The sequence below is a fragment of the Mobula birostris genome, chromosome 10 (assembly GCF_030028105.1).
Source record: "Mobula birostris isolate sMobBir1 chromosome 10, sMobBir1.hap1, whole genome shotgun sequence".
Taxonomy (NCBI): domain Eukaryota; kingdom Metazoa; phylum Chordata; class Chondrichthyes; order Myliobatiformes; family Myliobatidae; genus Mobula; species Mobula birostris.
In genome coordinates, this window is record NC_092379.1 from 124,353,735 (window position 1) to 124,369,409 (window position 15,675).

Here is a 15,675-nt window from a genome sequence, read left to right on the forward strand (position 1 = left end):
TAACATTGAGCTAATGAGATGATTTCCCCATCTTGCCATGTTTTTCATTTTCATACAGCAACATTCTTTAAAGAACAAGTAATTGTAGACCTTCTGTCAGACAATTTGATCCCAAACCATTTGCCCCTACTTCTTTTCCGGTTCTCCTCCCTATTATTCCTGACAAGTTGATACATTTGCTACTTGTACCTGCATTTCAAGCATTGACACTTCAGAGATACTTACTTGACTGTTATAGGCTTTGCGGGTCTTCGGGAGCGGATAGGGTTCAGGTCTGAGAGAAAAAAAATTAGAAATTTAGAGATGGGGAAATAATAAATATAATGTGGAAGGAAGGTACAGAGAAGATAAAGAGTCTTTATCTGAATTCATAACAATGTTGATAAATTAGTGTCAAAAGTAGATATAAAAGGTTTGATCTAAATCCATTACAGAGATATGGTTGCAAGGTGACAAACCTGAAATATTCCATATTTGGGAAATATGCAAAATGAATGTAAAATCCGTTGGAGAGAATTAATTAGGAGTTTGTGGAGATTAGTATACGATCAAAGACACTTGCAAACTTCTACAGGTATACCACCAAAAGCCTTGTGTATGTTCGCCTTTTCCAATGAACTGGGACTTGAAAAGGGCATACCTGGTCTTGTCTTTGGGAGGGAGAAAGAGGTGGAGTTTGTGGGAAAGTAAAAAAGATGAGAAAGGATGACTCTAGGATTATGATGAGTGATTTTGGTTTTGGAAATAGTGTCAGGGTTGGTGAAGGTAAGGGAATAAAGAGATAATGCAGGCTGAGCATATGCTCTCTTGAATTGAAATGGATGGAGACATTCAATCATTTCCCCTGTCTGGAGTGTCTGGAAGAGGCTACAGTCTGAGAATAAAGAGCTGACAACTCAGGGCACATGAGATTCCCCCATTCAGAGCAGTGAATCTGTAGAATTCACTACCCAAGAGAGCTGTGCAGGCTCAGTTGCTGATTACTGCATATCCAGGAGATAAATATCCAAAAGTTAAAGGATTCTAGGAATACAGGACTAGTACAGACATGTGCTATGGTGAAATATTATTTATTATCATACTGAATGGTGTAGCAGGCAGGGGACTGATTGTGTAAGCCAGTTTCTACTTGTATTTGTTTATCTATCTAGCTATCTATCGATACAGTGCAGAACAGGCCCATCTGGCTCATTAAGCCACACCACCCAGCAACTCACCTATTTATCACTAGCCCCATCCCAGGACAATTTATAATGACTAATTAACCTACTAACCATATAGGTTTAGTCTTTGGATTGTGTGCAGAAACAGGACCATCTGCAGAAAACCACAGCGAGAACATACAATCTCCTTACAGACGGCGACGGAGCTGAACTCGGGAATGCCCCGAGCTGTAATGGCGTTGCACTGACCGCTACACATGTTCTTATGGAATAATGGTGTTTCACAACAAAGGTAATGGAATTAATTTATGGACTATAATCTTAACAGAGACTGAACAATTGAAAATGACCACAGTATTATTCAGAATGATGGAAATCTATTCAGAGTAGTTTCCTAGAACATTAAGCTGTAGACTCAACCAGGGATCTAGCTATTTTTCTGGATTATTTAGTAATTACACAGCAAGGATATTGTGGGGAGAGTAATCTTAATACGAAAAATGATGGACCTTTAATAATGAGCAATAATACATCTTAAATCTGATACTAGAGTTTTAATCATAAAGGTATTAGCATGCATGGTGATTCCATATAACCATATAACAATTACAACACCGAAACAGGCCATCTTGGCCCTTCTAGTCTGTGCCAAACTCTTACTCTCACTTAGTCCCACCGACCTGCACTCAGCCCATAACCCTCCATTCCTTTCCTGTGCATACAGCTGTCCAAATTAACTTTAAACGACAACATCGAACCTGCCTCAACCACTTCTGCAGGAAGCTTGTTCCACACAGCTACCACTCTCTGAGTAAAGAAGTTCCCCCTCATGTTCCCCCTAAACTTTTGCCCTTTAGCTCTCAACTCATGTCATCTTGTTTGAATCTCCCCCACTCTCAATGGAAAAAGCCTATCCACATCAACTCTATCTATCCCCCTCATAATTTTAAACACCTCTATCAAGTCCCCCCTCAATCTTCTACGTTCCAAAGAATAAAGACCCAACGTTCAACCTTTCTCTGTAACTCAGGTGATGAAACCCAGGTAACATTCTAGTAAATCTTCTCTGTACTCTCTCTATTTTGTTGACATCTTTCCTATAATTCGGTGACCAAAACTGTACACAATACTCCAAATTTGGCCTCACCAGTGCTTTGTACAATTTCAACATTACATCCCAACTCCTATACTCAATGCTCTGATTTATAAAGGCCTGCATACCAAAAGCTTTCTTCACCACCCTATCCACATGAGATTCCACCTTCAGGGAACTTTGCACCATTATCCCTAGATCCCTCTGTTCTACTGCATTCTTCAATGCCCTACCATTTACCATATATGTCCTATTTTGATTAGTCCTACCAAAATGTAGCACCTTACATTTATCAGCATCTGCCATCTTTCAGCCCACTCTTCTAACTGGCATAAATCTCTCTGCAAGCTTTGAAAACCTACTTCATTATCCACAACTCTACCTATCTTAGTATCATCTGCATACTTACTCATCCAATTTACACCCCATCATCCAGACCATTAATGTATATGACAAATAACATTGGACCCAGTACAGTGTGGTGTGCCCTGAGGCACACCACTGGTCACCAGCCTCCAATCTGACAAACAGTTATCCACCACCACTCTCTGGCATCTCCCATCCAGCCACTGCTGAATCCATTTAACTACTTCAATATTAATACCTAATGATTGAACCATCCTAACCAACCTTCCATGTGGGACCTTGTCAAAGGCCTTACTGAAGTCCATATAGACAACATCCACCGCTTTACCTTTGTCAACTTTCCTAGTAACCTCTTCAAAAAATTCAATGAGATTTGTCAAACATGACCTTCCATGCACAAATCCATGTTGACTGTTCCTAATCAGACCCTGTCTATCCAGATAATTATATATACCATCTCTAAGAATACTTTCCGTCAATTTACCCACCACTGACGTCAAACTCACAGGCCGATAATTGCTAGGTTTACTCTTAGAACCCTTTTTAAACAATGGAACAACATGAGCAATACACTAATCCTCTGACACCATCCCCATTTCTAATGACATTTGAAATATTTCTGTCAGAGCCCCTGCTATTTCCACACTAACTTCCCTCAAGGTCCTAGGGAATATCCTGTCAGGACCCAGAGACTTATCCACTTTTATATTCCTTAACAGCTCCAGTACTTCCTCTTCTTTAATCATCATAGTTTCCATAACTTCCCTACCTGTTTCCCTTATCTTACACAATTCAATATCCTTCTCCTTAGTGAATACCGAAAAAAGAAATTGTTCAGCATCTCCCCCATCTCTTTTGGTTCCACACATAGCTGTACACTCTGATTCTCTAAGGGGCCAATTTTATCCCTCACTATCCTTTTGCTATTAATATAATGGTAGAAACCCTTGAGATTTATTTTCACCTTATTTGCCAAAGCAACCTCATATCTTTTAGCTTTTCTAATTCCTTTCTTAAGATTCTTTTTACATTCTTTATATTCCTCGAGCACCTCATTTACTCCATGCTGCCTATATTTATTGTAGATATCTCTCTTTTTCCAGACCAAGTTTCCAATATCCCTTGAAAATCATGGCTCTCTCAAACTTTTAACCTTTCCTTTCAACCTAACAGGAACATAAAGATTCTGTACTCTCAAAATTTCACCTTTAAATGACCTCCATTTCTCTATTACATTCTTCCCATAAAACAGATTCAGCCAGTGTCAATCAGGAAAGTGAATGCAAAGAGTTGTGGGTTGATGAGCAATATCAGGAATTTACTTGCACTTTGTAAGTCTCAACAAAGATGCACTGAAGTAAAAACTTCACAGGAGAGTAATTCATGCGTAACTAAGTAGGGAAGGTATTTTAATTGAACGTTAAGCTTGAAAAAGTCATGAAGAATGACAGTAAATCCAAGACCTTGGAGTTTTAGGAACCAAAGGAGACTTAAAAACCGATCGAGTCAGAGACATACAGTCATAGAATAACACAGCAAAGCAACAGGCCCTTTGGCCCAATGTGTCCATGCTAGCCCAATGTGTCTATGGTAGCTATGTAGCTCAGCGAACTATTTCCTTCTGCTTGTGTTTGGCCCATAGCCCTCTAAACTTTTCCTATCCATGTACATATCTGGATGGCTTTTAAATATTGCTAATGTGCCTGTCTCAGCACAATTTCTGGCAGGTCATTCCAAATACGCACCATCCTTTGTGTGAAGAAGCTGCCCAACATCCCTTTTAAATTTCTTTTCTCTGATCTTAAACATGTGCCCTCTTGTTTTTAGTAGCCTTCCTGCGGGTGGGGGGTGGCTTACACAGCTAGTACTTGTAACTCAGGTCCCCAAGACCAAATGGTTTCCTGGTAAATCTTTTCTGCACTGTTTCTAGTTTAATAACGTATTTTCTTTGACAAAGTGACCAAACCTGCACACAATACTCCAAGTGCAGCCTTGCCAACATAATTCCCCAACTCCTTTACTCATTATCATGTATGCCAAGTGCTTTCTTCAGAATTAGAATGATTAGCACTAACTTGTATGGTGTGACACTTGTTGGTCTGTATAGTGTATAGTGTATATACAAAATTACTATAACTTGCATGACTTATCTTTGTAAAAACAAACAAAATAAAGTACTATTTATGGACAATTCGGCAAACTGGTGGCAAAGAGGAAAAAGCTATTTTTAAATAATTAAGTGTGGGTCCTCAGGCTCCGGAATCTCCTCCCGACTGTTAGTAATGGGAAGAGGGCATGTCCCTGCAGGTGAGGGTCCTTGGGGATGAACGCTGCCTTCTCGAGGAACTGCATGTTGAAGGTGTCTGCAGTGGAGAAGGACACCACTGACTCCTCAATGAAGACTGGTTTATATTCTCCAACTTCCCCTTCTTGAAGTCCACAATTAATTTCTTGGTCTTGCTGATATCGAATGTCAGGTTGGTGCTGCAACATCACTGAATTTATCTCACTCCTGCACAGTTCCTATTTGCCATCAGGAATTCTACCAACAACAAGTGTCATTGGTGAATTTACAGGTGCCACTTGAGCTGTGCTTAGCCACATAATCATGAGCGGAGTGAGAGCAGAGCAGTGGCCTAAGCACATATCATTGAGGTGCACCTGTGTTGAATGCTAGTGAAATGTTATTGCCCATCACCCCACACTGCTTTCAGTGAACTATGAACTTATGTTCCTAGGTCCCTCTGTCCCATTACTGTCCAGTACCTCGCCATTCACTCTGCAAGCCCCATCTTTGTTTGATCTCCCAAACGCAACACCTCACATTTATCTGAATTGAAAGCTATTTACTGATCCTCAGTCCATATACCTAGTTGATCAAGACCCCCCTGTAATTTTTCATAACCTTCTACACTGTTTACATCACCACCTATGTTAGTATCATCTGCAAACTTACTAACCTTGCCTTGTACATTCCACATTGTTTATACAAAGGCCCTAGCACCACGCCTGTGGCACACTACTAGACACAGGCCTCCAGTCTAAGAAACAATCTCGATCATTACCATCCGTTTCCAATCACTGAGCTAATTACGAATTCAATCCACTATCTCCCCCTGGATCTCATGTGATCACCTAACCTTCCAGACTAGTGTGCCACGATGCTCTACCCCCTCGAAAAACTCCGAGATTTGTCAGACACATCTCCCCATTGCACAAAGGTGTGAGCCCCATCACTCGCTGTCTCTGTCAGGCTTTCTGGGATTGTTTTTGCTACCCTTTTTAAACAATGGTACCACCCATCTCACTGCGATGCTACTTTCAATAAGTTGTGCAATTGTACTCCAATGCCCCCGTTCCTCTTTATTGTCCTCTGGCGAAAGATGAAGTACAAATCTCTGCAATTTCTTCCCCTGCTTCCCACAAAATACAAGAATGTACCAGGTCAGGCTTCTGGGGATTTATCCACCTTAAAACACTAATGCCTCCTTCCTACTAATTCTTATGTGGTTCAAGACATCACCACTAATTTCCTGTATTTCTTTTTTTTCTCTACAGTAAAAACTGAAGAGAAATATTAAAATGCTCTCCTTATTTGCAACACTAACACTTTATTCAGAATCCAAATCAGGTTTATTATCACCGGCATGTGACGTGAAATTTGTTAACTTAGCAGCGACAGTTCAATGCGATACATAATCTAGAAGAGAAAATAATAAATAAATCAATTACAGTATACTTGTATTGAATAGATTAAAAACCGTGCAAAAAACAGAAATAATGTATATTAAAAAAGTGAGGTAGTGTCCAAGGGTTCAATGTCCATTTAGGAATCGGATGGCAGAGGGGAAGAAGCTGTTCCTGAATCACTGAGTGTGTGCCTTCAGGCTTCTGTACCTCCTACCTGATGGTAACAGTGAGAAAAGGGCATGCCCTGGGTGCTGGAGGTCCTTATAATGGATGCTGCCTTTCTGAGACACCGCTCCCTTAAGATGTCCTGGGTGCTTTGTAGGCTAGTACCCAAGATGGAGCTGACTAGATTTACAACCTTCTGCAGCTTCTTTCAGTCTTGTGCAGTAGCCCTTCCATACCAGACAGTGATGCAGCCTGTCAGAATGCTCTCCACAGTACATCTATAGAAGTTTTTGAGTGTATTTGTTGACATACCAAATCTCTTCAAACTCCTAATGAAGTATAGCCGCTGTCTTGCCTTCTTTATAGCTGCATGGATATGTTGGGACCAGGTTGGATCCTCAGAGATCTTGACACCCAGGAACTTGAAGCTGCTCACTCTCTCCACTTCTGATCCCTCTAGGGACTGGTATGTGTTCCTTCGTCTTAACCTTCCCGAAGTCTACAATCAGCTCTTTCGTCTTACTAACGTTGAGTGCCAGGTTGTTGCTGTGGCACCACTCCACTAGTTGGCATATCTCACTCCTGTACACCCTCTCGTCACCACCTGAGATTCTACCAACAACGGTTGTATCGTCAGCAAATTTATAGATGGTATTTGAGCTATGCCTACCTCCTGCTATTGTTTTCCCTTGTACTTCCTTAATGCACTGTTGTAATGAAATCATGTGTTTGGAAGGCATGCAAGATGGTGGATGTCAGAACAACTGAGTGGTAGTCATTAGATCAAGTTAGCTTGTTTCTCTTGGGAACCAGGCTGAGTGGTCTTCTTAAATCAGGTAGGAGCCTCAGATTGAAGCCTGGAGAGGTAAAAAAAAAGTCTGTAAATATCTCCCACCTCATTCCCCATGAGGGCCAGCAAGTCCCTCTCCTTTGTCCCTCTATATATTGATCGAAGAAGCTCTCTTGGATACATCTCACAAATTGCATTCTGTCCTCACCTTTCACAATATGATTAGCCCAGTCTATATTAGGGAAAATTAAAATCTTCAACTAATACTACCTTATTATATTTACAACAACTTGCAATCCCTTTACATATCTGTTCCTCCAATTCTCACTATACTGTAATACAATCCCTTTCTTGCCTCCAAGTTCTACCTGTATGGTCTCATGAGATGATCCCGAAGAATAACATCTAAGGACTGTTATGTCTTCTTTCATTAAAGCAACTTCCCTTCCTCTCTTATCTGCATCTCAGTAGCATCTGTATCCTACAACACTGAACTGCTAGTCATGCCCTTCCCTCAGCCATGTTTCTGTTATGACTATGATATCATCGTCCCCAGAGCCTATTCACACCTGTCACACCTGTTAAACCTGTTGTGGGAGAAAACATAATTAGAACTAAAACATTAAGTTATATGTCTAATAGCAGAGAAAGGAAATGACAGAGGTACAAATATCTTTTATCCACTCAGATGGAGGGAAAAAACCTCTCACTCAACATTAGCCAAAACAAAGAGCTGATTATTGACTACAGGAACACAAGGAATTCTGCAGATGCTGGAAATTCAAGCAACACACATCAAAGTTGCAGGTGAACGCAGCAGGCCAGGCAGCATCTCTAGGAAGAGGTACAGTCGATGTTTCGGGCCGAGACCCTTCGTCAGGACTAACTGCAGGGTCTCGGCCTGAAACGTCGACTGTACCACTTCCTAGAGATGCTGCCTGGCCTGCTGCGTTCACCAGCAACTTTGATGTGTGTTTATTGACTACAGGAGGAAGTTAGAATTCCAGGATCTAGACCTCTTTATGGGAACAGAAGTGGAGGGAGTCAGTAGTTTTAAATTCCTTAGCATAACATATCCGAGGATCTGTCCTGGGACCAGAACATAAGTGTATTCACTAAGAAGACACAACAGCACCTCTACTTTCTTTGAAGTTTACTTTGATTCGGCACATCACCCAAACGTTGCCAAACTTCTATAGTTACATGGTGGAGAGGATCCTAAACACAAGAGATTTTGCAGATCCTGAAAATCTACAGCAACACACACACACACAAAATGCTGTTGAAACTCAGCGGGCCAGACAGCATCCATGAAGAGAAATAAACAGTTGATGTTTTGGGCTGAGCCCTTGATGAAGGGTCATTAGTTGTGATTATTGCTAAAGGAAACTGTTGTGTATGTGGCCGGGTTACACAACAAAGCTATAAATGAAAACGCTGTGGACAGGAGCTAAGTTAATAAGGTTCTTTACTGACTGAAACGGAACTGAACACACAGGTACAGATCAATACGCACCTAATAACGCATGCTCAATATGTGCCTAATAGCGCATGCAATGACGTGTCCCTACAACATAAAGTAGTCCCATATTATACAGTACAGAAACCCTCTTATTTTTCATCAAAAATCTACTATCACAATACAGCTCATTCAGTTCATCAATGACCTCTTCTCTCAGAGGATTACCTTCAGTAGATTTCCACTTTTCTCACTGATTTTGGTCATATTTACATCACACTTTTAGACAATTGGCAGCTGTATTTCCTGGTGTTTTGGCTTCATGCTGAAACGGTCCCTAAACCATTTAATCTTGTCCCGTTTCTCAAGACTTTATTTCATTCTAACAAAGAATGGAATATTGATTGTTTTCAGTGCATTGCACCATGAACTGGAGATTAAGTAGCTAAATATGTAAAAAATTGTTGGAAATTATAAGGCATCACAATGTTCTCTTCCAGGGACCGGTGGATTTGCACATTTACACATCAAAGCCAAAGGACGTCCAAATATTTCTGTCTACTTTCATTTCTGGAGACAGAGGATATTGTAATCTGGAGAAAAAACAAAAGCTGCTGGTAGAACTCAGCATGTTAAGCAACTTCTGTGGAGGCAGAAGGATATTGACATTTTTGGGTTGAGATCCTGCAGCACAATTGATAGATAGGTGGCTTCAAGTTTGGATTTGCTGCCATCTGGTGGCTGAATTTGGCATGTACAGCAGATCGCTGGTAATTTTATGCCGGTTATAGAAAAGTTGCCCAGGTGGTAATCATTCAAATTTGCTTCAATATCAAAACTTGACAGCATTCACGTGGCTGAACTTTGGGTGTCTTAGAAAGGCTCAAAGCCATCATGGGTTCTATATTTTTGCTGAGCCCCACCATAACATTTCAAAACTGAACAATCATGACTGCCATGGAGAAGGACAGGAGTCAAAAGAACAACACACATCAAAGTTGCTGGTAAACGCAGCAGGCCAGACAGCATCTATTGGAAGGGTTTCAGTCGATGTTTCAGGCCGAGACCCTTCGTCAGGACTAACTGAAGGAAGAGTTAGTAAGAGATTTGAAAGTTGGAGGGGGAGGGGGAGATCCAAAATGATAGGAGAAGACAGGAGGGGGAGGGATGGAGCCAAGAGCTGGACATGTGATTGGCAAAAGGGATACAAGAGGATCATGGGACAGGAGGTCCGGGAAGAAAGACAAGGGGGGGGGGACCCAGGGGATGGGCAAGGGGTATAGTCAGAGGGACAGAGGGAGAAAAAGGAGAGTGAGAGAAAGAATGTATGTATAAAAATAAAAACAGATGGGGTACTGGGGGGAGATGGGGCATTAGCGGAAGTTAGAGAAGTCGATGTTCATGCCATCAGGTTGGAGGCTACCCATACAAAATATAAGATGTTGTTCCTCCAACCTGAGTGTGGCTTCATCTTTACGGTAGAGGAGGATGTGGATGGACATGTCAGAATGGGAATGGGACGTGGAATTAAAATGTGTGGCCACTGGGACCTTTGATTCCTGTATTGTAATTGGCATGAGTCAAACATCAAGAAAGTACCTAGATGCAACACAGTCCTAATCTCCTATCTAAATTGTTCCAAGAATGCAGGCTCATTGGGTGTTGGCTCCAATAATTGGTTTATTATTGTCACATGTTCTGAGATAGTGAAAAATTTGTCTTGCACTTTTTCATACAGATCAGATTATTACACCGTGCATTGAGGCAAGACAATTACCTGCAAAATAAAGTGTACAGGGAAAGTGCAGTGCAGTTAAACAATAAGTGTAAGATCATAAAGTAAATTTAAGAGCCCATTTTATCATCCTAGAGAACCATTTAATACTCTGTCCATGAGCTTGACGGTACTTGCTTTCAGGTTTTTGCATCTTCTGTCTGATGAGAGAAGGGAGAAGAGAAAATGACCAGGGTATGTCCACAACTCTGCAATTTCAAAGTATACTTATCACTGAAGTACATTAATGTCACCATATACAACCCTGAGATTCTTTTCCTTTTGAGCATATACAATAAATCCAAGAAACACAGTAGAATCAATAAAAGACCACACGCAACAGGACAAACAACCAATGAACAAAAGACACTGTGCAAATACAAAAGAAAAAAATAATAAATAAGCAATTTATGGAGGACATAAGATTAAGAATCTTTGAAAGTGAGACCATATGTTGTGAAAGCAGTTCCAGTAATGGGGAAAGCGAAGCTAAGTGAAGTTATCCCCTCTGGTTCAAGAGCCTGATGGTTGAGAGGTAATAACTGTTCTTGAACCTGGTGGTGTGGGGCCTGAGGCTAATGTACCTTCCTCATGTTTGCAGCAGCGAGAAGAGAGCATGGCCTGGATGATGGGGGTCTTTGATAATGAAAGACCATAAGACAAAGGAGCAGAAGTTGGCCATTCGGCCCATGAGTCTGCTCTGCCATTTTATCATGAGTTGATCCATTCTCCCATTTAGTCCCACTCCCCCGCCTTCTCACCATAACCTTTGATACCCTGGCTACTAAGATACCTATCAATCTCTGCCTTAAATACACCCAATGACTTGGCCTCCACTGCTGCCTGTGGCAACAAATTCCATAGATTCACCACCCTCTGACTAAAAAAATTTCTTCACATTTCTGTTCTGAATGGGCACCCTTCAATCCTTAAGTCATGCCCTCTCGTACTAGACTCCCCCATCATGGGAAACAACTTTGCCACATCCACTCTGTCTATGCCTTTCAACATTTGAAATGTTTCTATGAGGTCTCCCCCCATTCTTCTAAACTCCAAGGAATGCAGTCCAAGAGCGGACAAACATTCCTCATATGTTAACCCTCTCATTCCCGGAATCATTCTAGTGAATCTTCTCTGTACCCTCTCCAATGTCAGCACATCCTTTCTTAAATAAGGAGACCAAAACTGCCCACAGTACTCCAAGTGAGGTCTCACCAGCGCCTTATAGAGCCTCAACATCACATCCCTGCTCCTATACTCTATTCCTCTAGAAATGAATGCCAACATTGCATTCGCCTTCTTCACTACTGACTCAAACTGGAGGTTAACCTTAAGGGTATCCTGTACGAGGACTCCCAAGTCCCGTTGCATCTCCAAACTTTGAATTCTTTCCCCATTTAAATATTAGTCTGCCTGTTTATTATTTCTGCCAAAGTGCATAACCATACACTTTCCAACATTGTACTTCATTTGCCACTTCTCTGCCCATTTTTCCAATCTATCCAAATCTCTCTGCAGACTCTCCATTTCCTCAGCACTACTGGCCCCTCCACCTATCTTCGTATCGTCAGCAAACTTAGCCACAAAGCCATCTATTCCATAATCCAAATCGTTGATGTACAATGTAAAAAGAAGCGGCCCCAACACGGACCCCTGTGGAACACCACTGGTAACCGGCAGCCAACCAGAATAGGATCCCTTTATTCCCACTCTCTGTTTCCTGCCAATCAGCCAACGCTTTATCCATGTATTTAACTTTCCCGTAAATCCATGGGCTCTTATCTTGTTAAGTAGCCTCATGTATGGCACCTTGTCAAAGGCCTTCTGAAAATCCAAATATACAACATCCACTGCATCTCCCTTGTCTACCCTACTGGTAATTTCCTCAAAAAATTGTAATAGGTTTGTCAGGCAGGATTTTCCTTTAAGGAATCCATGCTGAGTTCTGCCTATCTTGTCATATGCCTCCAGGTACTTTGTAACCTCATCCTTGACAATCGACTCCAACAACTTCCCAACCACCGATGTCAAGCTAACAGGTCTATAATTTCCTTTTTGCTTCCTTGCCCCCTTTTTAAATAGTGGAGTGACATTTGCAATCTTCCAGTCCTCCGGAACCATGCCAGAATCTATCTACTTTTGAAAGATCATCGCTAATGCCTCCGCAATCTCCACAGCTACTTCCTTCAGAACACGCGGGTGCATTCCATCTGGTCCGGGAGATTTATCTACCTTTAGACTATTCAGCTTCCTGAGTACTTTCTCTGTCGTAATTGTGACTGCGCACACTTCTCTTCCTTGCCACCCTTGAATGTCCGGTATACTGCTGATGTCTTCCTCAGTGAAGCCTGATGCAAAACACTCGTTCAGTTCCTCCGCCATCTCCTTATCTCCCATTACAATTTCTCCAGCATCATTTTCTATCGGTCCAATATCTACTCTCACCTGTCTTTTACTCTTTATATACTTGAAAAAGCTTTTAGTATCCTCTTTGATATTATTTGCTAGCTTCTTTTCATAGTTAATCTTTTTCCTCTTAATGACCTTCTTAGTTTCCTTTTGTAAGGTTTTCAAAACTTCCCAATCCTCTGTCTTCCCACTAATTTTTGCTTCCTTGTATGCCCTCTCCTTTGCTTTAACTTTGGCTTTGACTTCTCTTGTCAACCATGGTTGCATCCTTCTTCCACTCGAAAATTTCTTCTTTTTTGGGATATACCTGTCTTGCACCTTCCTCACTTCTCGCATAAACTCCAGCCACTGCTGCTCTGCCGTCTTTCCCGCCAGTGTCTCTTTCCAGTCAACTTTGGCCAGTTGCTCTCTCATGTCACTGTAGTTTCCTTTACTCCATTGAAACACCGACACATCAGATTTCGGCTTCTCTTTTTCTAATTTCACCGTGAACTCAATCATGTTATGTTAATTCTGCCTCCTAAGGGTTCCTTCACCTCAATCTCTCTAATCACCTTACACAATACCCAATCCAGTACAGCCGACCCCCTAGTGGGCTCAATAAAAAGCAGTTCTAAAAAGCCATCTCGCAGACATTCTACAAATTCTCTCTCTTGAGATCCAGTGCCGACCTGATTTTCCCAATCCACTCGCATGTTAAAATCCCCCACAATTATCATAACACTGCCCTTCTGACAAGCCTTTTCTATTTCCTGTTGTAATTTGTAGTCCACATCCCTGCAGCTGTTTGGAGGCCTATAAATAACTGCCATCAGGGTCCGTTTACCCCTGCAATTTCTTAGCTCAACCCATATTCTGCACCTTCTGATCCTATATCACCTTTTTCTAATGATTTAATATCATTTCTTACCAATAAAGCCATGCCTCCCCCTCTGCCTACCTTCCTATACAGTGTATCCTTGGACGTTCAGCTCCCAGAGACATGCATCCTTTAGCCACGTCTCAGTGATGGCCACAATATCATACCTACCAATCTGTAGCTGTACGACAAGATCATCCACCTTTTTCCTTATGCTGCGTGCATTTAAGTATAACAGCTTAAGACCAGTATTTGGTACTTTTCGCTTTGATTTCACTGCAACTTTATTGCACTGCAACTCATCCCAATGGCTACAAATTTGCCCCATCACCTGCCCGTCTTTCCTGACATCTTTATTGCTCACTATCTTAGATTTATTTCTGCTATGAATGCTGCTTTTCTGCAACAGCACTCCATATAGACATGCTCAATGGTGGGAAGGGCTTCACCTGTGATAGACTGGACTGTATCCAGTACTTTATAGGATTTTCCATTCAAGGGCTTTGGTGTATCCATATCAGACCATGATGCAACCAGTCAATATACTCTCCACCACACATCTATAGGTGTTAGTCAAAGCTTTTGATTCAGCATGATATCTTCTCAAATACCCAAAGAAGTAGAGGTGCTGCTGTGCTCTCTTTGTAATTCCACTTATGTGCTGGGCTCCAGATAGATCCCCTGAAATGATAACACCTAAGAATTTAAAAGTTGCTGATCCTCTGATGAGGACTGGCTCATGATGACACTGGTCTTGCTGCCATCCAGTGACAGGTTGATATGGCACCACTCAGCCAGGTTTTCAATCTCCCTCCCACATGCTGATTTGTTTCTTTTGATCACAGGCAGAACAGTTGTCATACCAAGCTATGATCCATTGATAAAAATTGTTAATCAACAGGGAAATGCCAAATCTCTTCAGCATCCTGAGGAAGTTAAAAAATTAGTGAGCTCTTTTTGACTATGATGTCCAGACTATTGGTGATGTTCACTCCTAGGAACTTTAAACTCTTAACCTCAACACTGTCAATGCACACAGCAGCATGTACACTGCACCTCTTCCTGAAGGAAACTGTATTTTTTGTTTTACTGATATTGAAGAAAAGGTGGTTGCCATAACACTATTTTACAAAGGTCCAACTCTCATGCTCCCTTGAAGCTTATTGGCTGTACTGGAAAATTATACTCCATACTATCCAAATATTGGATGTTATTCTAGTATGTAAATATGCCCAAAAAAAAAAATGTCAGTCTAATACCCAAGCCTCAAACATGCCAGTTTTAAGTTTTGCTGTGTATGCAGGTAGTGGCAAAAGAGAATTACACATTTTACTATGTGTCAGGGCATTTTACTCTGAATTAGAAATAATGCTGATAAAACAATTAAGTGTATTAATGAAAGAAAATATTACAATAGTCATATGCATTAAGTGTTTATCATATTTCACTGGCTCCTAGTTTAGACTTCAACTCTTCAGCTTTTTCCCCTCCAAAGGTGAACTCATGGCGGACATGTGATAATCCCAAATTACAGCAGGTTAAAGCACATATTACATGTTGAATGCTATTTGTTAACTGCACAAAGTTTAAACCAGTATCTTTACATTCTTAGACAGATCAGAGGATCGGTCTTAGACCGAACACTGATGCAAAACACAAGGCTCTACTTAATTAGTGGTTTGTTATTTGGCATACACTAAAAGACTACTGCAAATTTCTGTAGATGTACAGTGGAGAGCATTCTGAATGGTTGCATCAACATCTGGAATGGAGGTGCTAGTGCATAGGATTGAAAGAGGCTACAGAGGGTTGTAGACTCAGCTAGCTCTGTGGGCACAGCTCTCCCCACCATCAAGGTCATTTTCATCCATCATTAAGGATCCTCACCATCCAGACACAACTTCTTA